Source organism: Amblyomma mixtum, chromosome 6 (genome assembly GCF_055824585.1).
Source record: "Amblyomma mixtum isolate Tamu chromosome 6, ASM5582458v1, whole genome shotgun sequence".
In the NCBI taxonomy this organism is placed as follows: domain Eukaryota; kingdom Metazoa; phylum Arthropoda; class Arachnida; order Ixodida; family Ixodidae; genus Amblyomma; species Amblyomma mixtum.
This window is the reverse complement of record NC_143017.1, coordinates 61,773,149-61,794,437: the sequence shown is the minus strand read 5'-3', so window position 1 is coordinate 61,794,437 and position 21,289 is coordinate 61,773,149. Positions and strand designations below refer to the sequence as shown.

Genomic DNA, 21,289 nt, shown 5'->3' with positions numbered 1-21,289 from the left:
GCTGGACCAGGCTTTCCAGTTTTAAACAAACAAGCGCAGTGCTCAGATCCAGTGGCTTTACAAAATACTGCATCCGTGGGCGGCACGAAATAGGCGCCTACGCACTTACTCTCAACGCGGAAAGTCTCCTCAACCACGCAAGTGAAGTCAAAGGCGTATCGCGTGACGCTCAACATGCAGAAAATTTCATTGCTCATCATCCTGATGAACGTACTGTCGGGCTTCGCTGCTCTTTTGTCTCGTGCAGTGCTACGCGCTCTCTGCATGCCATATTCGCTTTTCAGCGTGAAGCCTTAGCTCCACTCTGTCACAGGAATTTCTGGCAGTGTAGCGAAAGCCACGAAGACGAGACGGTGGCTTCCTAGCTTCTCTAGTTTGTCGCGAGCCCGTGAAAACATCAATTGTCTGTAGGCTACGGCGTCACGTTCGTAGCTCTCGGTGCAGTGCCTACAAGTCACCGAAATCAAGTGGGAGGCGTACTACGTTTGTATTGAGTCGTGCACTTGGGTATAATGAGTCGAAAAGCACCTTTGCCTGTTTGCATGTTACTATTTGTTTCAGCGCTTTTGCGTTTGCCCAAGAATCACTCCGCGCATAGAATGCATTTTTAATCCACGTTCAAAATATTTTTAGCGTCGTAAGGCGCTCTTCTGATAATATTGTCCTAGGTGAGCGCAGCGCGAAGGGTGCTGTTGCGATCCACCACGTAGAGGCGACGGATGTCTACGCACGCCGCCAGGGTGTTCGCAGCGCGCATGAGGTAGACCTCCCACGCCGCTCCGCGGGTGCTACTGTAGTAGAAGAGGAATGCATATTGCTGTGCGGCCCCCTCAAAGCTAAAGCGACCCTCAAAAGACATAATGTTGCTGTGTAGCTTTCTCAATGTTTATAAAACTATACCGAAAGCCTCTGCATGAAGTGCCAAAGACAAAAAAAAATGGAGCGTGGTCCAAGGAGTTTTTGACGTTCATTTTATTTTCCTTAAGAATAACAAAATGCGGTTTATATAGTTAAAACAGCGTGTTCCCAGTCCGAAAGAAGGAAAACTCAAGTTCAGCTCCTTGCACCCCACTTCTCCTTCAACCTCCAACCCAGTTACCGCTTTTGTGGTCCAGAACACGGCAGCGGATAAAACGGCTCACACCGTTCGCATGGTTTTAAAAAATTCTTCTATCAATATAGCATTTCACCAGTATTTCAGAAGGGAAGACATAGCGCTTCAAATTAGCCGCGACCAGTGAAATGGCGAATTTGAATGTTAGCCATTTTTGCTGCAAAATGATGTAAATTCTTGGTAATGCTACTGGACAGCGCAGCTGAGGGGAGATATTCCTCGTCTACATGTGTGGTTTGTTGTCTTTTTTAATCGACTGCGAGTACGACGCACAAAGCTGGAAGTGGCTCCAGTCACCACCCGCGTACACCCGCTACAATACTTCAACTGTGCAAACCAAGCGCTGAGAATTCCCGGAACATTTCCGGACAGAAATGCTCACAGCGGTTGCGGTGTCTGCATCAACATAGTGGCAGCCTGACGTAATAGCTGTGCAAGTTCCGTCATCAGCTTAAAAGCATGCTGCCTAACTTTACACAAGGACACCGCGAACATATATCCCCGACTTTGGCTTGATGTAACGCAGTCAGTACTTTTCCCCAGTGATCTCCTTCCTAGAAAAAGTACTTTTTCTCGCATCGTGTTGTAGTGCTATAAATAAAACTCCTTTCTTTGGGCTTCCATACTATTTCCTCCATTAGGGGTGCGTCAGTTACGGCGTTCACAACACGGCCACGGCAAGTAGAAAAGGCTTCCAAATTTTTTTTGTCTACAACCCTCTACATAGCGGTTACGAAGTTTTCTGCATAAGAAGCGGCTATATTGCAATATAAAACTTTGGTTTCACAGGGCAATTCAAGAAAGTTCAATACGGCTTTTGAAGCCCACGACTTCGACCACCATGTGTGCCGTCTAGAGAAGTGCTCTTTTGTTTTTATTCAAGAAAATTTAGACAACACAGTGCCTTGGTGCAGAGGGCAAAAGGCGAAAATCAATCCGCCTGACTGGGCCCTATGCACCACTCGAACACAACAGCAAGGGGCACATACATGCACATACATAAACAATATAATGATCACAGAGCAAATGTTTGTGCAACACAACTTCCTAATAGAAACATTCATTATATTCTTATTAAGCAGAAAACACGTCTAAAAAAAATCACAGGAAAGGACAGTGCAAGAGCATAGATCAAAAATATGTATGGAAACTAATAGTATACCTAGAAAAACAAAAGAAAGAAGAAAAAAAACTTACAAAACAGAGCAGTGCAAGAGCAGATACAGATCCCACATATATATAGAAACTAACTGTGTACACAAAAATAAAACAAATGTGCGATCAATAGAAAGATGTAAGCAGAAAAAAAATTATAGTGCATTTTCCTGAAAATAAATTTTCGCCCGCTTACGAAAAGCAAAGAGAGAGGAAGATTTCTCCATAATATCAATTAAGTCGGGATGGGAGATCAAAAGGTTTGGGATTTGCCAGTTTAAAGACTGCCTACCATAGTTTGTTCTGTTCCTTGGTTTCTGTATTTTGATGTGCCTGAACTCATATCGTGTTTGATCAGTCGTGTATTTAGAAAAAAATTGTTGACGATTGGCTATGAGTTCCAAGAATGCCACCTGGGACAGTCGCTCATAATATAATGTTTGTATAAGTAGTATTTGGTTTTTGCTGAAGTAGGAAGATGTGGAGTCATATCTTGATAAATGTTCGATAAAGCGAATAGATAAAGCGAAAGAAATCTATTCGCTTTATTGAATAGCACACTTGAGAAACAGTTGCCGCATGCTCATAGATTTCGATTCAATGCAACAAGCTTGGGTGGTGCAATATAGCTCCTCGACTTCGTTTTGAGAAAGTGTCTTGGTAACAGCCTAGGCTTTGGTTATTTGTGATTTAAAAGTTTGTGAACACAAGGTTAACGACTTAGGCATAAAGAGTGCTGTGAGGTTGGTTCTTACTCACACCTTGTTTGTGTTGCGCCTCTGTTATTTCAGTCTTAGTCTTTGTATTGTTAAGCGAAACATTTTTTAAACAACTTATATTAATTCTTCTTTCTCACTGATGCGCATGAATGCGTATCGAACATTCTCAAGGAGGTTTACACTAGTAAAACAACGTCAACCACTACCGGCAAGCCACTCTACACACAACGTGTCCTCTGTAACTCGCGATTGCGATAAATAAGGGCCCCGTTACTGCAGAAATGGGATGAAGAAGTATCAAATTTTCAGCTAGTTGGTAATGAATGATCGCCAATCCAGTCTACTTTCTAAACTTTTGTCTGGAAGGAGAGATTACGGCATTTAGGGCCAACTCTTTATTCCTGAACGCTTTAGGTTCTGAAGCAAACGAGATACCTGTATTACTGAATATACAAGAAACGGTTTTAAGTGGGTACTAATAGGTTACATCGAGAGTTATCAATATTCCTAAAAGCTACATATGCCGCGGGCACTACTAATATGCACTTTACACGCAGGCGACACGAAAGTGGCATTTCAGAACTTTGGTTTCGTTAATAGGGGTTTAACATTCCAACGCTACTAAGGCTATGCTGGACACCGTAGTGAAGGGCTCCTGAAATTTCGACCACCTGGGGTTCTTCAGCGCGCACTTACATTGCAAAGTACGAGGGCTCTAAAATTTCGCCTCCATCGATAGTCGAGCGCCACTGGCGGAATCAAACGCGCGCATTTCGGGTGAGCAGCCGAAAGCCAACTTCAGGACTACTTCTATGTTCTTAGAGAACCATATGCCGTGTAATAAGTTTGCCCAAAAGTCGACTACTTCTATGTTCTGAGAGAACCATATGCCGTGTAATAAGTTTGCCCAGAAGTCGCGATGCTACTACTACTGGAACTCGAGAAAATGAAAATGCTTAGTAAGGGCAAAAGCAAAACATCATCACTATTATCCTCCTGGCTACGCTCACTGCAGGGCAAAGGCCCCTCCCATGTCTCTCCAACTGACCGTGTCCTTTGCCAGTTGCGGCTGCCGTATCCCCGCAAACTTCTTAATCTCATCCGCCCACCTAACTTTCTGCCGTTCCTTTCTGAAAGCAAAACAGGAGCGCCAAAAAAATTGAAGCCCTCAGACAATTGCAACACTAAAAACTGCTTAGGCCTGCCTTCCAATTCCTTGTCCTCTGGAGAATTTCCCTTTATGAGGACTTCATTCAATTTTTGTTCCAACGGCGCACGTTGTTGTAGGATTTCCATCTTCTTTAGATGCGTTTCTCTACTTTTATGCCTGTTTCTCCGCACGTTTTAGTAGTGGCTCAACTTTGAGTACGTGGCTCTAGCATATATTTAAGATTTATTTTAACTTAGATGAGCCTGCGCTTTCGTTGCTGCAAATACCCCTTTGCTTCCGTCGTTCTTCTTCCTGAAAAGTTATCTTGTATCAATTTACAATGACGCAGTCAAATTCTCACTCCAGTTAACACCTACGCTGAACAAAAAAATTGCCCTCTTCTTCTCCTGGTTTCAAGTGCTCGCTGATGTCGTAGACATGTCTTCAAGAGCCTGTAATAATCCTCTACCCCATTAGCCCATTATGATAGTTTACTTTCTGTTCTGGAAGTCTTCTATAGGATTAACTTTCGCACAGCAGAGCCCGCCCCCCCCCCCAACCCATTTGATCGCGTTCTACTTGCGACTTGTAGTATAATAGGACGTTCCACCTCCACTGCGATGTTCAAGGGTGGCGCTGTTAAACGATTTCAGGGTTGGGATACGCCAACGTGAATACAACAAAGTTCAAATGTCGAAGTGAAGGCAGCCGCCGCCGTAGCGAATTTGGTTGACCACCGCACGCGACATGCAGGGGCTATGGGTCCCGTCCACCGATCCATTGTGGTTATCTGTTCTTGTACTTCTTCAACCGTTACCTTCAGTTTAAAATGATTTGATAGTTATTTTCAGCTGCAATGAACAACTTATTTTAAGAAAAACATAGCCAGCAGTTCCGCTAATGCCTTAACACGGCTTACTACAATAAACACCTGTTTGCGGTGCGGTGAGGATGTGACCACGTTTTCCGCGAAACCATGCTAAACAATCGTTCTGGTATTCATGAGTACCAGCATAGAAGAAGCGGTAGGAAGACAGTAAATTTTTTTATTGGGCGACGACGAGACCCTTTTTTCGCTGCGCCCTGCTCTTGCTGTGAGAAAGTGAGGAAAGACAGGAATTTGAATGTGCACAGGCTTGTCGACTGGCTCTAATTAATCCTTTATTAATGTCACGTGCCGACAAAAGAAGTAGATGTGAAAGGATAAAAAAAAAAAACCATGCGTCCCAGCAGTTGCGACCTGCAAAGTGAAGACGACGGCTGCTTCTGAATAAAACGCGAATTCCCTATTTCTCACTACGTTGCGCTCATGCCGATGTTCAATTTAGCAGAAATTCTATAATGAAGTAACTTCTCTGAGTTTTAAACAGTGGCCAGCATGTTTATTTGGTCTAGTTTCCAGAAACGCGCTCGCTTTAGGGCCGCTGCATTTGCACTTGGTGTTAGTCGCTTCTTGCGAACGAAGCATTCGCCACCGGTGCGCAGATTCCATACTGAACGCAACCAGGAGCCGGTCTATGCAACTACATGAACGGCAGCCCAGGGGCAATTCAGCGTTTACTGACGCTCTTCGGCTTCAGCAGGTGGTATGGTTTCAGAGCAAAAATCTACCTGTTGAACGTAGACCGGTTTAGGTTCGGTGGTAGGCGGTGGCTACGGCGCTCCATCATCGGCTGCCGAAACGATAACAGACCAGCCACGTGATGAAGCGCTGCATGCGGCTCGCACTGCCTTCGCAATCTTCGACTGCGGCCTTCACGCACTGTCGCGATGGGTGGAAACGCTAACAACGTGGCGCCTGCGTGCTCCGCTAGTGGAATTTCTTTTCATCTCGCGTTTTCCGGGGTGGTAAGAAACCGACGTTAGAGTGGTCATGGACTGTATCATGCACGACTGGGACGTCTTTTCGCTAACAGAGCACTAAAAGAGTGATGAAATGAAATGCGAACAGCGGAGCACCTACGCTCCACTCTGTTCGCATTTCTTTCTATCGCCCCTGCACTTGGCACTAACTCTATCGACTTTAGGTGTGGTGCATGGTCGTCCTGTTTCTTCCTTTGTGTCCGTCGTTTTTTCATTGGTTTACCTGTATGAACCTTTGCATTTTTTTTCCTGACGCAGTTTTCTTGACTCGATCATGCACAATATTGCGCGCTGTTTTGAATTTCAAGCTTGTTTTCATGTGTCCTGTTTATTTATTTCAACTTTCTAAAAAGAACATTTAGAGATCTGTTAATACACACTTTCGCTGTAAGTTCTTGTATAGCAAAAAAAGGCGCTTGTTTGATTTACATTTCAAAGAATAAAGCCCTATGTAATGGGTCCCCCCCCCCCCCCCCCCCCCGGACCTCCCGCATTCCCTTAAGCTCCGTTGCAAATACCGCAAGGTTGTGTGCCCCTTTTACAAGAAAAAAATGGACAGTTCGCTATAAAATATCCTGTCGTTCACCAAACAGGCGGTACAGCATTGTTTTGAAGAGATGCACGGAAGAGCACCGGGATTCCTCAATGTTTCCGCATCAGCGCGGCTTCTTTCTTTGCCTCGTACCCAGAAAATTGACCGGTTGACCAGAAAATCCGGTGTCGGAGTGAGCAATTTGCCCACCGTGGCAGGTGGCTGCTAAATTAATTATTTTTAGCTCGGGAGGCGCAACCTGCGCCGCACAAGGCCTATCGCTGGAAGCACCTGTCAGCGCATGGCAGTGTGCTGCGTCATTGCACCAGTAGAGGTGTGAAGACTACCCGGGATCTATGAGTATAAAGTAGAGAATGATCTTCTGCATATATGGAAATTAAGCCAGTATGCTTTCGCGTCGCGCACTTAAGGCGGAGCTTAAGTTTTCGCTCTAACTTTTTTGCTCTTTTCTACTCCATGCTCAACGAGCCAAGGAGCAGTCTGCGCGCCTATTCAGAGCTGTGCTTTCAGTGGCGCCTGTTGTAGTAGTTGGAAGCATTTAATCAAAGAAAAAGAGTTAAGGGGTAAGAGGAAGATATGATCGGATGCTGAATCCGGGACTCCGTTGACTGAAACCGCTGCCTGAGCTCTCTCAACCGAGGATCTTTAGGCCGCGAGGACGGATCTGGACAGGGCTGCCTCCCAATCCGCCTCCGTTGGCTTCTCTATAGGGGTATGGATTGGTTGTTTACAGAAACCACATTCGAGGCATAGTATCTCCCCTCGCCTAGAAAATCTTCGCCTATGCCAAGCCCCGGGCCTCACACAAACAACTCATGTGGGTACCTGGTCAGGTAAGGGCACATGAAAAGGAGCGTGCAGTAGCCGCCGCTCGAGCATTACTCTCCCGGGATCACTCGTAACTCCCCTTACCTGGCCTCCCCCAACCCCTTACTACATATCATAAGATACTCTAACCGGTCACTTAGCTAGACAGACGTCCCCGGGACTCGCCAAGATACTGGACAAATGAGAGGAGTGGCATCTCAGGAGCTAATAAACCCTGTCCTACAACCGCCGACCTCAACTACACGCTATAAACTACGAATCCTTCTCAGCTCAACGCAGAGTTTGCGGCAGAACGTCGACCTTTATGACGTGGTATGGGCTTTCCACGGCACGTGTATATATCTTTACATTTCTTCCTTCATAAGTCTTCTAATTTTTCTCACTGGTTCTAGAGACATTTAATACTAACGAGTGAAGCGCCAAAATGGAATCGCCACTTTTGGCTGGGCCCATTGAATCAGTTAGGGTGTTTTGAAGTTTGCGCTGCCTGGACAACTGCGCTTGGCCGTAAGTTGTATATGGCGAGCAACCTCGGGCAGAAGTAAAGAACAGTATAAAGGAGTCGTCGGTAACATGGTTACTTAGTTCAGTGGTTACGTTACCGTGGGCGGAGAGCAAAGCATTAACGAATACTTGTTGCTTGACATTAAAAGGCTTCTGTCTTGCGTCAGTTGCTTCGATGCTTGTCACACGCAAGAGAAAGATTTCCCGCTAAGAAACAAATTTCACGCACAAATCATTTACAAAGTAAAAGACACTTTAGAATAGAAACTTCAGTGGCCGGACATGCTTCAATTCAGAAAGCTTTCCACTCAGACCAGGAGCGGGAACGCAAGACTGAAATTTATTTCAAAAGGACAGACTCAACCCGGAAGAATCTTACCCTTAAACTAAACGTGGGTTGCGTGTTCAAAAAGTTCGGCTTGTTTTCGCTTCCGGAGAGAGGACCTCGCGACCAAAAAGGCTCGCACGTTAACGACATTCTTTGGTCACGTAGCCCACTATATCACTATGGCTGAGCTGAAAATACGCTGGACCAGGCTTTCCAGTTTTAAACAAACAAGCGCAGTGCTCAGATCCAGTGGCTTTACAAAATACTGCAGCCGTGGGCGGCACGAAATAGGCGCCTACGCACTTACTCTCAACGCGGAAAGTCTTCTCAACCACGCAAGTGAAGTCAAAGGCGTATCGCGTGACGCTCAACATGCAGAAAATTTCATTGCTCATCATCCTGATGAACGTACTGTCGGGCTTCGCTGCTCTTTTGTCTCGTGCAGTGCTACGCGCTCTCTGCATGCCATATTCGCTTTTCAGCGTGAAGCCTTAGCTCCACTCTGTCACAGGAATTTCTGGCAGTGTAGCGAAAGCCACGACGACGAGACGGTGGCTTCCTAGCTTCTCTAGTTTGTCGCGAGCCCGTGAAAACATCAATTGTCTGTAAGCTACGGCGTCACGTTCGTAGCTCTCGGTGCAGTGCCTATAAGTCACCGAAATCAAGTGGGAGGCGTACTACGTTTGTATTGAGTCGTGCACTTGGGTATAATGAGTCGAAAAGCACCTTTGCCTGTTTGCATGTTACTATTTGTTTCAGCGTTTTTGCGTTTGCCCAAGAATCACTCCGCGCATAGAATGCATTTTTAATCCACGTTCAAAATATTTTTAGCGTCGTAAGGCGCTCTTCTGATAATATTGTCCTAGGTGAGCGCAGCGCGAAGGGTGCTGTTGCGATCCACCACGTAGAGGCGACGGATGTCTACGCACGCCGCCAGGGTGTTCGCAGCGCGCATGAGGTAGACCTCCCACGCCGCTCCGCGGGTGCTACTGTAGTAGAAGAGGAATGCATATTGCTGTGCGGCCCCTTCAAAGCTAGAGCGACCCTCAAAAGACATAATGTTGCTGTGTAGCTTTCTCAATGTTTATAAAACTATACCGAAAGCCTCTGCATGAAGTGCCAAAGACAAAAAAAAATGGAGCGTGGTCCAAGGAGTTTTTGACGTTCATTTTATTTTCCTTAAGAATAACAAAACGCGGTTTCCATAGTTAAAACAACGTGTTCCCAGTCCGAAAGAAGGAAAACTCAAGTTCAGCTCCTTGCACCCCACTTGTCCTTCAACCTCCAACCCAGTTACCGCTTTTGTGGTCCAGAACACGGCAGCGGATAAAACGGCTCACACCGTTCGCATGGTTTTAAAAAATTCTTCCATCAATATAGCATTTCACCAGTATTTCAGAAGGGAAGACATAGCGCTTCAAATTAGCCGCGACCAGTGAAATGGCGAATTTGAATGTTAGCCATTTTTGCTGCAAAATGATGTAAATTCTTGGTAATGCTACTGGACAGCGCAGCTGAGGGTAGATATTCCTCGTCTACATGTGTGGTTTGTTGTCTTTTTTAATCGACTGCGAGTACGACGCACAAAGCTGGAAGTGGCTCCAGTCACCACCCGCGTACACCCGCTACAATACTTAACTGTGCAAACCAAGCCACTCCTCTTACCTCCTCTCAGCTGATCCTCAGTTTCCGCCTAATCTTCAGGGCTTCAGCGCTGGTCAAAACTCAGTTCATAGAAAATACCATAATGTGCGGCTAAGCAATTAAAATGGCCGTAGCGTCTGTCCGGTTCACATGGCAGTACCTCTTCATGTTTGCGTCGATTGCAGTGCTCGCTTTGTGCTTTGGCTTTGTGGAGAAAGAACTGTCATCCTTTAGTAATAAATGTCATGCAACTAAGTGCTGAGTAAACGTTCGTCATGGTGCTGTACGTGTTAGTTCGAGAAGTTCACGCCATCAGTGCGTCAAATCGGAGGATGTAAAGGCACCATAGACTCAGCAGGCGGTGCTACCGTGATATGTACTGCGATACTGAATACGCTAGCCACAACACTGGCCGTGACAATGTTGCTGCGTCTTGTACTGTCTGCGTTGAAGTAAAATGTAAGCGATAAAATCAAAACACGAACTGCAAAATTGTACCACGCTCGGCAGAGAAGATTCAGAAGCAGGAAAAATTTATTTCACAGCGAAGGCGCGAAGTCTGTCCTTTTGAACAGGTAATAAGCCGTGCGTGTATCTCCATTGAAAGAGCTCATTATTGGTCTATTTACGATCGCACCTCGTTTCTTCTGTTCGTGTTATATATGGCGATGATGGTACACAACCTGCAACCGCATTTTTGCTTTGCTAATTACGCTGTTCTTTCGGTGTCACAAGAGATCTTTACTGGTTTTCAGCCCATGAATGACATAAATTTATTCATCCAATAAGAGTAGCGCCAGCATGTTTACAACATAATGCTACTGATGGGCTTCACTGAACCGCTGCATGGTACCGTAATTTAGGATTCCGCTGAGCAGTGAAAACCACTGATTTTTATGGATAAATATTCCGCACGAAAGAAATCGGCCGAAGCGAACGATTTTTGTCAATGCGACTTTTCAGGGTAGCTGCTGCGATGCTTGAATCATAGGCTACCGCAGATGGAACACGCAGTGCAAAACTAAGCCTGCTCTGGGTTTCGGCTTCGGCAGCGCCCCCCCCCCCCCCCCCCCCCTCCCCATCCGCTGCCGTTGAGCCTCGAGATGTCCTTGGGGTGGTGCGTTTCGTGCCACCCCGCCAGACTAAGCATCGGTTTCGCTGTACCCTCTTCCTCTGCTGCACGGGTGTAGCCTAACCACACTATACTATTTTCCTCTGCCTTCCTCCTCTCGCTATTGTCCCAGTACTTTCATCTTCCGTTGTGCTCTTCGCTCGTTCTCTTCCCGTCGCTGTACTTCAACCCTCCGCTGTGCTCCTTTTTCGTTCCGCAGGTTACACCAATGATCAAGCTGAGACGGAAGCAAACGCTCAAACAAGCTACGGGCTCTTCAGAGCTGCCGCTGTAAAACATTTCCGATATCGTCTATATCTTAAAAGCTTCTTCGGCTTCGGCAGCGCGCAAAGCCATCAACTGCGCCTGAGCACGGGGCCTCCAGCCGGGGCCTCAGCCCGTCACTGTAGGCCCCGTGCTGAGGCCCCGGACGATACCGGGTGCCCACCGGTATCTTAATCACACTGCTTGTGAGCAGTAAGCACCTGCCCCGGGCACATTTAGGCGGGTTCCTTCTCGCTGCTCGTAAGGCAGTGAGATGAGCTTGCGCTTCACCGATCACCACGGCGCGTAGCTTCCGCAGAGAGACAGCTGCAGTAACTTCCGATGCTAACGTTCTGGTACAACAGATGAAAGCGCGGCGTCGTAACGTGGTCGCCTCACTGTCTCCCTGCTGCGGTCCGGAATCTTCTGATTACGCAGCTTGATGAGCCACTCCTGTATGTATTGCCAACCTGAAAAATAAATATTGTGATGTCAAGCTGCCTCTTGCAGCGTGGATCATCTTTGACGTAGCATAACTGATGGTTGCACAGTTATCACTAGTATTTTTTTCTTTTTATTTTGCGCCGACACTGAGGTCAATACAACTTGCATTTTACATCGTAGAATTTCCATGAAAACATGTCACCTCTTCTCGAAGAGTAGAGCAGGGCATGGTGCTTACGTTCCCACCACCCAAATGGTTCGTTCGAATGCGATTGATGGTAGAAAGTTCGTGAGCAAACTTGACTATACGGAGCCTATACCCACGTACTAGTGATAGCGCGCGTGCTTGTGGGTCCTTAATACAAGATCAAAAGCTCGTAACGCAGGGGCTCGGTGCTGGGACGAGGGAGATTTCAAGCCGACCAAAGCAAGCTACTCTGCTCGAAGCACTTTCTTCACAGCGGCTCTAGAGATGTGATCTAGCGATGTGATCTCTAGAGATTTCTGTCAAAAAGGCACGGCTGAACCATAACGTAGTTCCTCCAGCCTTCTCGCGTATGAGATGCTGTGCCTATTTCCAATAAGCGGCTCTTCTAAAAGTAGAATTATGCTCACTTAGCCCCTGGAAAACCTTTATAGAAGCTGAAACATGTGTCGCTGTCCTAAGCTTAGGCGTGTCCATACCACATGAGGCGCGCTCAGCAAGGTTCGGTTCAACGCGTCCAGGAAAGAAAGAAAGAAAGCAAGCAAGCAAGCAGCGAAGCTATTCGGATACAGCAACTCGTTTTTCCCACTGGTTGCTGTCTCGTCACTATAATCATAGCTAAGCGATTAAAACGAAAACGTTCTACAGACGTCTGTCTGAGTTGGGGTGCAAATTTCAGGAAGAAATTACCGCCAACCAAGCTCTTGCAAAGACACATGACATTTCGAAACATTACTTCGTTTCTTCATCAAGGTGTGAAAGCGGGCGAGTTGCAACTTGACTTTTAAACACACATGTAGCTGACCGTAAGGAATGCATATAGGTCTTGCACGCTGGCGTATGCTTGGGCTAGGCGTAGACTTTCTTTACTGCCTCTTTTTTGGTTTCAGGTGATACTTCGAATGACCCAACTGTTGTATCCTTACCTTTGAAGGTCAGCAAAAAATTAGACGTGATAATCGCTTTTACAACGCAACGAAAAGTTGCGATCTGTACTCAAAGCAACGCCGGGTTCATATCGGCAGCTTGTGCGGTCCTCAATGTGTAGTCACGAACTCTTGACCAATCACCGGCGACATCATGCCCCAAGGTGTGCCCTGAGGTGCAGGCGGAATATTTATACTAAAAAAGGTAATTCGGGCTAGTTTTTGCCTAATTTAGGTTTGATATTCGAGTGTAAACGTGAAAAGCTATAGTACGCCGCTTCCAGCCTGATTTTCACAGAAAGTGCTTCAGTGCCCCTCTAACCTCAACAGAGCTTAACCGGAGTTTACTATCGACGCCACAATGTCGGCGACCAGTAAAGTAAAACCATCAGCCAACTTTCTACCAATACAAAGCTCCAAGCCGACACTTCTTCCCTTTCTTATTTCCTCTTTCTCCTCTATTCCGCTCTCCGACGTGCGCCTTCTCACTGACTGCTTCTGGAGAGCGCACGCGCACCTTTGCTCTCCCTTCTCTTTTCCACTTTTTGTCTTCGCTCCTTCTGTCCTTCTTTAAATTTCCTCCTTTCAATGTATTAGTTGCATGAAAAACTTTGTTGGAAAAGAGAGGAGTGTTTGGCACGCAGGCTCCTGCGCCCGTACGGCCACATTGCATCAAGGATTTTCACCTGGAGCTTTCAAATGTTCTCGCATTATTAATGGAGATCATGGTTAAAGGTGGTAAAAGTGCCGACATTCAGGAGCTTGACTTGCCCATGGACTGCTGCGGCACACTGTTAGCAGGATTTTCACCTTATCATTGCTAGGAGAAGGCAGCTGTGATCGGCAAACAAAGCGGGAATCGGAAAAAACGACCGTCGAGAAAGAAGTACATCGCTGCACCATGAGACATGAAAAGTTAAAAATAAAATAAATGAACAGGGTTTGCCCAGCTTAGTTAGTGACCATAAACGGATTACTGTGTACTGGGGCCGCGTAGACGCAATGCAAGCGGCCAGAACGAGGATAAAATATTTTTCGCCAGTAAACAAGTGGTGCACAGTGTGGAACAATTCAAAAAAGAAGTCGCTGAATCCGCAACAAAAGACTGTAGATATGGTGAACTAATGAGCTCAGTCAGGAAAGAAATGGGAAAGGTACAACAAAAGATCCACTGGAATGTCAGAAAGAAGCCCCGAAGCTGGTGAAACGCGGAAATTAAAGCGGAAATTGCACTCAGTAGACAGACATCAAGAGAGCGCAGAGTGGCCAAAATGGCCGGGCTGGGACATGGAGACTTTAATAAATGGGGCATGTACCGACTGCGCAAGGTAGTGTCCAAGAATTTTTTAGACACCAAAACAAAACGAAAAGCGGTCGTTGGAAGACGGAGGTCGGAGGAAACTGAATAGCATGAATTCCTAATGTTATAAAACCGAAATAATACACAATTTTATGAATGACTACGAAGGCAACACTGTAAATGACCTCGAGACTTTGGGCTACGTCGATGTGGTAATTCGCGAGAAATATAAAATAAATTAATGGGCGGTGTCTAAGCTAGGAGATGATGCCATGCTGAAGATGGCAGGCGAATAGCTAGGACTGGGGAATTTGGACTGGAAGACAGCTCTGAAAACGCTATATATTCTACATAGAGAGCGTGCAGATTACAATGGAAGTTCGGAATTAATATGGAAGCTTCTAACAGAAGCAGGACTAGGTACCGGCGTAGCAAAGCTCATTATGGAGGTATACAAGGATAGAGGCAGGTCCTGATCTTCTAACGGAAGCGGGATTAGATACCGGCGTAATAAAGCTCATTATGGAGGCATACAAGGATACACACAGGTCCTGATTCAGTTGCTGAAAGGTTTAATTGTGAGCTAACGCCGCAAAATAAGGAATAAAGAGGCATTGATCAAATGCGTATTTAGGACAAGTCTTTCAAACTAGGCAGGTACGAGACGATTGCCTGCACAGAAGGGTGAGTTTAATATACTAAGATAAAGGTGCCAAACTCAGGCATGACTCACGGAGGCGAATCTGATTAACGTCAGTTATATATAGGCTTGTAATGCCAACAAGCTAAAAATACGGACAGAAAATACATGCTGTGCTTCGAGAGCCTGAATAACGCTTTAGGCAGAGAAGAGGTTTGGAGAGTAACCCGGGAATAGTAACGGTGTGCATGGAAGTAGCAATGACGCAAAAGAGGCGACATTGGTTGTCTTTTTTACGCACAAACGATAAAATTACAAAGCAAGTCGAGAGTTGCAGTGGGACATTTGAACGGAACCAGGTCATGATTTTGGTGTAATAAAGCTTATTAGAGCAGTACACAAGGATATTAGAGTGCAAATAAATGGAACTTGGAAATAAATTAAAAACAGTGGTGCCCTTTGTCGCTACTGTCGTTCATGATTTATATAGTAATGATGGAACGTATTCTAGACGATTGTAGAGCAGGGTTTAATTTAGCATACATTCGACAAGAACCAACCCTAGCCCAATATCTTCCGGGTTCAGTCTACGCAGATGATGCGGTGCTTTTTGCGGATAGGTAAAGGGTGCTGCAACTCGTCTCATGCTTCTGTCGAAACAAAGGATGGAAAAAGTGCATATAAATTTCACATCTTAACCTATTAGGGACCAAGAAAAATCTAAGGGGGGGGGGGGGGATTTTGTTCATTTTTAGCACCTAATCCTCCTTTATAAAGTAAAACAGGTTACTGAAATTTCGTCATGATTGCTTTATTCGTTCCGAAGTTACAGAGGTGTACGTTTTTTAGTACGCTGGGTCCTCCCCATAGCACCTGTGGCTACTTCGCTGCACTCCTACTTGGAAGCGTAAACTTTCATTATATGTTCGTGATTTTTACGCAGAGTGATGTAAGACTTCTCGAAGGCCCTCATGAATCTCTTCTAGCTATACTGGCACTGCACTTATTCTAATTTGCGCGGGATGCATTTCTTCTTTTTCATAGAAGCATCAGACAAGATTGTGCCAGAGTGTCTGCGAACCGCTCATTGCTGCATGCCAACGCGTAGCTTATGACGAGTAACATTCTTACCAAAGAGAAAATAGTCATCAGGCTCGTCTCTAGTAATTTGGTAGACTGTTCAGGCGTTCACAATTGCAAAGTTGTGTTTTCATGTCAACATCCAGGCCCAATTTTTTCCCCTGGTGCCAAAGTAGTAGCACCTAACAGTTTGATCTGAAAGGTCGAAACATGCCATACGGTTGTTGCAAAAGGAAAGGAGTTTTGGCTTACGGAAGTCCTGCTTTTAGTGTGCTCTAGGCAACCACCACTTCGCAAAACATGTAGGCTCAATGCTGTTATAGTTGCGGGCCCTAGTGACTACACTGTTGTCCTTAAACTTAAATAAAAGCACGTAACCTGCACTTTTGAAGCACGAACCAATTTTTCATGGCTGCTTCTATTCAGTTGTTTGGGTCAAGCTGGCACTTCCTAAACCCGTTTTGGCGAACGGTTCTTGTAGCCCGAAATTCCTCCTGGCGGACCATTACAAGAATGTCTTGACTGGTAATAAAAGTTGCAAAAAGAGACGAAATGGTCACTAAGCGTTAAGATCACCTGTGGGAACGACAGGACAGCATGCGCTTCCAAAAGTGTCTTTCAAGCACTTTCAAGGAACTCAAGAACTTTCCAGAGTAGGTGTTAAATGCAGTGTATAACAGAAATGCAATCCAGTCCGCTCTGCAGAACATCCAGTTCTTATAGCCAAAGCTTTATTATAACCAATTAAAATCACACTATCATATATTCAGACAGAAGCCAACAGCCACAGAAACCAAGGGGCACACGTTTTTTTTTTAATTAGTTAATTTATTTTGTGCTGTTGTTCGATTTAGAATATTACTGAATATGTTATCGCTTAAAGGTAACTGATTAGAAAAGCAGAAGAAAAAACAACCACATGCCGCCGGTGGGATCCGAACCCACGACCTCCGAATTACGCGTCCGGTGCTCTACCTCTGAGCTACGGCGACGGCTGTCAAACCTTCTGCTTTCGGGGGTATTTATGTTTACAAGTAACCTAACCTTGAGAGTGTTCATCAGCGCCACCCACGTTCATAAGCGGCGGACGTAGAACGTCCTGATTTACCGCAGGTGTGACGTAGAACGTCATCGAACGGAGAGGGTGGAAGCTGTGTGAGAACCCTCTTATGCTTCCTATGGCATCAAGGCTGCCAGAATCGAGGCCCTCGCTAAGCAATTAAGCAAACAAGGAAGGGGGATGAGGGGCTCGTTGTAAATATGACAGAAGCCAACATCCACAGAAACCAAGGGGCACAAGGGTTTTTTTTTAATTAGTTAATTTATTTTGTGCTGTTGTTCGATTTAGAATATTACTGAATATGTTATCGCTTAAAGGTAACTGATTAGAAAAGCAGAAGAAAAAACAACCACATGCCGCCGGTGGGATCCGAACCCACGACCTCCGAATTATGTGTCCGGTGCTCTACCTCTGAGCTACGGCGACGGCTGTCAAACCTTCTGCTTTCGGGGGTATTTATGTTTACAAGTAACCTAACCTTGAGAGTGTTCATCAGCGCCACCCACGTTCATAAGCGGCGGACGTAGAACGTCCTGATGTACCGCAGGTGTGACGTAGAACGTCATCGAACGGAGAGGGTGGAAGCTGTGTGAGAACCCTCTTATGCTTCCTATGGCATCAAGGCTGCCAGAATCGAGGCCCTCGCTAAGCAATTAAGCAAACAAGGAAGGGGAATGAGGGGCTCGTTGTAAATATGACAGAAGCCAACAGCCACAGAAACCAAGGGGCACAAGGTTTTTTTTAATTAGTTAATTTATTTTGTGCTGTTGTTCGATTTAGAATATTACTGAATATGTTATCGCTTAAAGGTAACTGATTAGAAAAGCAGAAGAAGAAACAACCACATGCCGCCGGTGGGATCCTGCTTTTCTAATCAGTTACCTTTAAGCGATAACATATTCAGTAATATTCTAAATCGAACAACATCACAAAATAAATTAACTAATTAAAAAAAATCCTTGTGCCCCTTGGTTTCTGTGGCTGTTGGCTTCTGTCATATTAACAACGATCCCCTCATTCCCCTTCCTTGTTTGCTTAATCATATATTAAGGATAGCTGGACACAAGTAGAGCAGTCCTCGAGGCCTCGCTGAGCAGACAAAGTTGTTTTTTTTTTATCCAAGAACTGCACGGGGCCACGAGATCTATGACTTGGAAAGATGGGCCCGTTGTGCACACAGAAGACCCAGCATACTATAGAAAGTACCGCAGCATATAATTCGTTATAGCGCAGAAAACGGAAAAGGCGCGGGACATTCAAAGGATCCATTGTATATTTTCGTCTTTCGTGGTGCACTATACTTGTAAATGAGCATAATATGGCCATGTACGTGGCCACGAGAAAATTATAAGCCAGCGACTACCGGTGCAGTTCGCGGGAAACAAACATCGTAAAGTTTCATCATGGAAATATGACATACGGAGGAGAGGAAACGCGCCTTCTTAGGTAAGGGGCGCCGACTGATCCCCTGGTGACAAAAGCCTGACCTACTTGAAAAAAAGAATTTAATTTTTGTGTTGAAATCTTAAGAAATTTAATTGTACTTTTAAAAGTACGCTGGGCCCTAATGGGCTAATACGAATGAAAAGAGGAACGATGCCATAATGAACCATTGGGCACTTTGGAAATACAGTAGATACGGTGTGAGAGCCAGACTACGGAAAGGTGCAATGGTTCAGAGGCAGATTTTTGCCAACTTGGTATTGTGCCTAAAATCAGAAGTGGTGGACAGAGCAGGGGACAGATAGAATGGACCATGGAAAGGGAGCAGGCGCAGGTGTTCAGGGGGATACGAGTTTGCCGTCTTTTGAGACATTGGAAGGACAAAACAAAATATCGCTTGAGAGGAGACTACCAAAATGGATGAGAAGTGAAAAGCCGAAGCTTTGGGGCAGTGATAGCGTAAAAACGCCGGCACACCGTGCAGCAAAATGACTAGAAAGTTTACTAGATAACATGCATGCAGCACTATCCAAAAAATAGGGAAAAAAGAATGATTGAGTGAAGACAGAGCTGGAAAGAGCGAAATGTGGTCGGAAGTTCTGCATAAGAATTGAAGAGGTATTACCCTCATTTTTTAGCTAGACTGTGTCGCCATAGAACCAGGCAGTTAGAGGTAAATATCAACAGGAATGTAATCGTGTGCAGCATGGAGGAAGTGTAGAAAACATTCAACATGCTCTGAGAGAATCTGAAGCTTTAAAATCTAAATATTAGAGAGCACGCAGAGCCTTCCAGTACCTCTGTGTTTTAGGGATTTTTAAAGCAAATTTAACGCATGAACTGTAGAGATCAGGAAGAGAAGACTAGCGTACTGGAGGAATAAAAAGAGAATGAAGCAATCGCACTAGCCATCGCAGAAATTGGCTATAAATTTTATAAGATGAAAAATAGCCGTAGATGGGGCAACATAACGAAATAAATAATACTAGTACTGAAGTAAAATAAGGAAAAAGTTCTATAATTGAAGAAAAACAACCACTTTATTATAATGGAGGGGGGGGGGGTGGAGGTGGCACTCGTTGGCCTCAAATTTAAAGGTATCGCCAATAATTGTCAGTTCATTAGACTGTGCTGTTGAGACGATAGAGTCACACCGTTTTACCACTGTCGCCTTACCTTCCTCCTTCGGCTTTGCTGTCACGCTCGTACGGGCACATTCCAAACAGTACTATATCCAGCAACGGGCTCCAAATAGCTGTGCGGTGAAGCTTCACATTGTTGCCACGTTTATCAGATGTTTGCCTCCCCTTTTTGTAGATATTAGCGTTACTAAGTTGCGTCACTAGCGTTTTCTATTCTCTCTCTCTCTTTTTTTTTGATGTAGTTCCACTGCGTTTCATGAGGGGAGAGAGCGAGAGAGAGAGCCGTTTACGAACGATGCCGGCAGTTCTCGCATGCCTTAGTTTCTTCTAAAACCTGTACAACATTTCTGTAGGAGTATCCTCTTTTGATGCGACGCGATTGCGTTGACAAAAACCTGGAACCTATTTCGGAGAGGAATGCTGTATGGCAGAGAGACTCTTTACGCGTGTTTCCTCAGCGTCAAGCGAAAATAGCGGCCAGCAAGTGCACCTCACATAGCGCACATTCAAGACGCCGCGAAACGCAAACATTGCATACATTCTTCGCATGCCGATCTTCGCTCACACTTCCCGTTGCCAGAAAAGCGAAGTACTTTGCAGCGACTTTGACAAAAGCGGTGTTCCCAGGAGCGCTTGTCTGCACAAGCCCACAAGCGCCTCTTCGTAATTACGCCCACAATGGCGCTGTTGCCAGATTAAACAACGTTCGCCGCAAACAACAGCAGTATGGGACGTTTTCTCCAAGTTGATTTGCATGTAAGTGTCACAGCGAAGCCTAATTGCGCGACCTAGATACCACACATCCGTCCCCTTTTCAGGCGAAGCCGTTTTTTTTTTCCTTTCTCGCTTATTATCCGGGAGTGCTTTTTCCGGACATTCTGCGAACACCGTCCCCGGATTTAACAAGCTTGCGGGCACGGGCATTAGAGCGAGTGCGTCCCTGAGATATGTCTAGTCCCTTTTCTGGGATTCCCATTTTGTGTGCGACAAGAGCGCGCCTCCGCACTTCCCTTCTCGCCTGCCTCCCCTGCAGTCGCTGCTATCTAACTGCCACGCAGCACACGTGCGACGCAGGGTAGTGCTCGCGAATCCCAGTGCCCTCTCGGGAAATAATGAGGCTGCTATCAAGGAACACCTCGAAGGGCTCATTGTATGGCAAGACCTTCTTTTTTCCATCTCGCCACAAAGATCTACACTCCCCATCTCTCAGACAATAAGGTGGACACGAAACCATTTTTCTCGAAAGGGGCATTCCTCGTATTCCCACCGCAGACGGTCGTTGTTATTCGAAAGGCACCGATCTCGTTTTGTGTCATCACCTTGACGATCATAGCGCAGACCTAATCTGGCAGATTGGAGCGACATCAGTACCGAACAATACACCTGGGCTAAAAGGAAACGCACTCAGAGAATCCTTTTAGTCATCGCAATTTTTCTAGTCAACTTAGCTCCAGGAACTGCATAAAAGAGCGTGCACATCATTTTTTGTAAATTTTCTTTGGGTGTAGTGGCTCTACTTTCAGCAAGATAGCTGTCGCTTTCAGCATAGTTGGCGGAAATTCTTGTGGTGGAACGCAAGATCGCAAAAAAAAAAACACGGAGATGCACGTGTCAAGATAAATTAGAAACGGCTGACATTAAAAAGTACATATATACTTATCTTCTTCTGTAAGTGGCAACAGCGAATAACCTCCAGCTGAAAATATGTCGCACCATGTTGTCAATACTTATTGGTTTGTTTTGGTGTCATGGATACCTAAGGCTTGTAAGGAAAGGTGCAGAGAGCCTAAAGTTTCCTGTAACCGGATTGCAAGTT

General features: G+C 45.5%; 1 non-coding gene across 1 annotated transcript; it reads right to left on the bottom strand.

Annotated features, from left to right (window-relative positions):
* Positions 1–17,242: 17,242 nt before the first annotated feature.
* Positions 17,243–17,314, bottom strand: TRNAM-CAU (transfer RNA methionine (anticodon CAU)). The gene has a single exon. It is a non-coding gene; the product is annotated as a tRNA-Met (tRNA).
* Between the last annotated feature and the right edge of the window lie 3,975 nt (positions 17,315–21,289).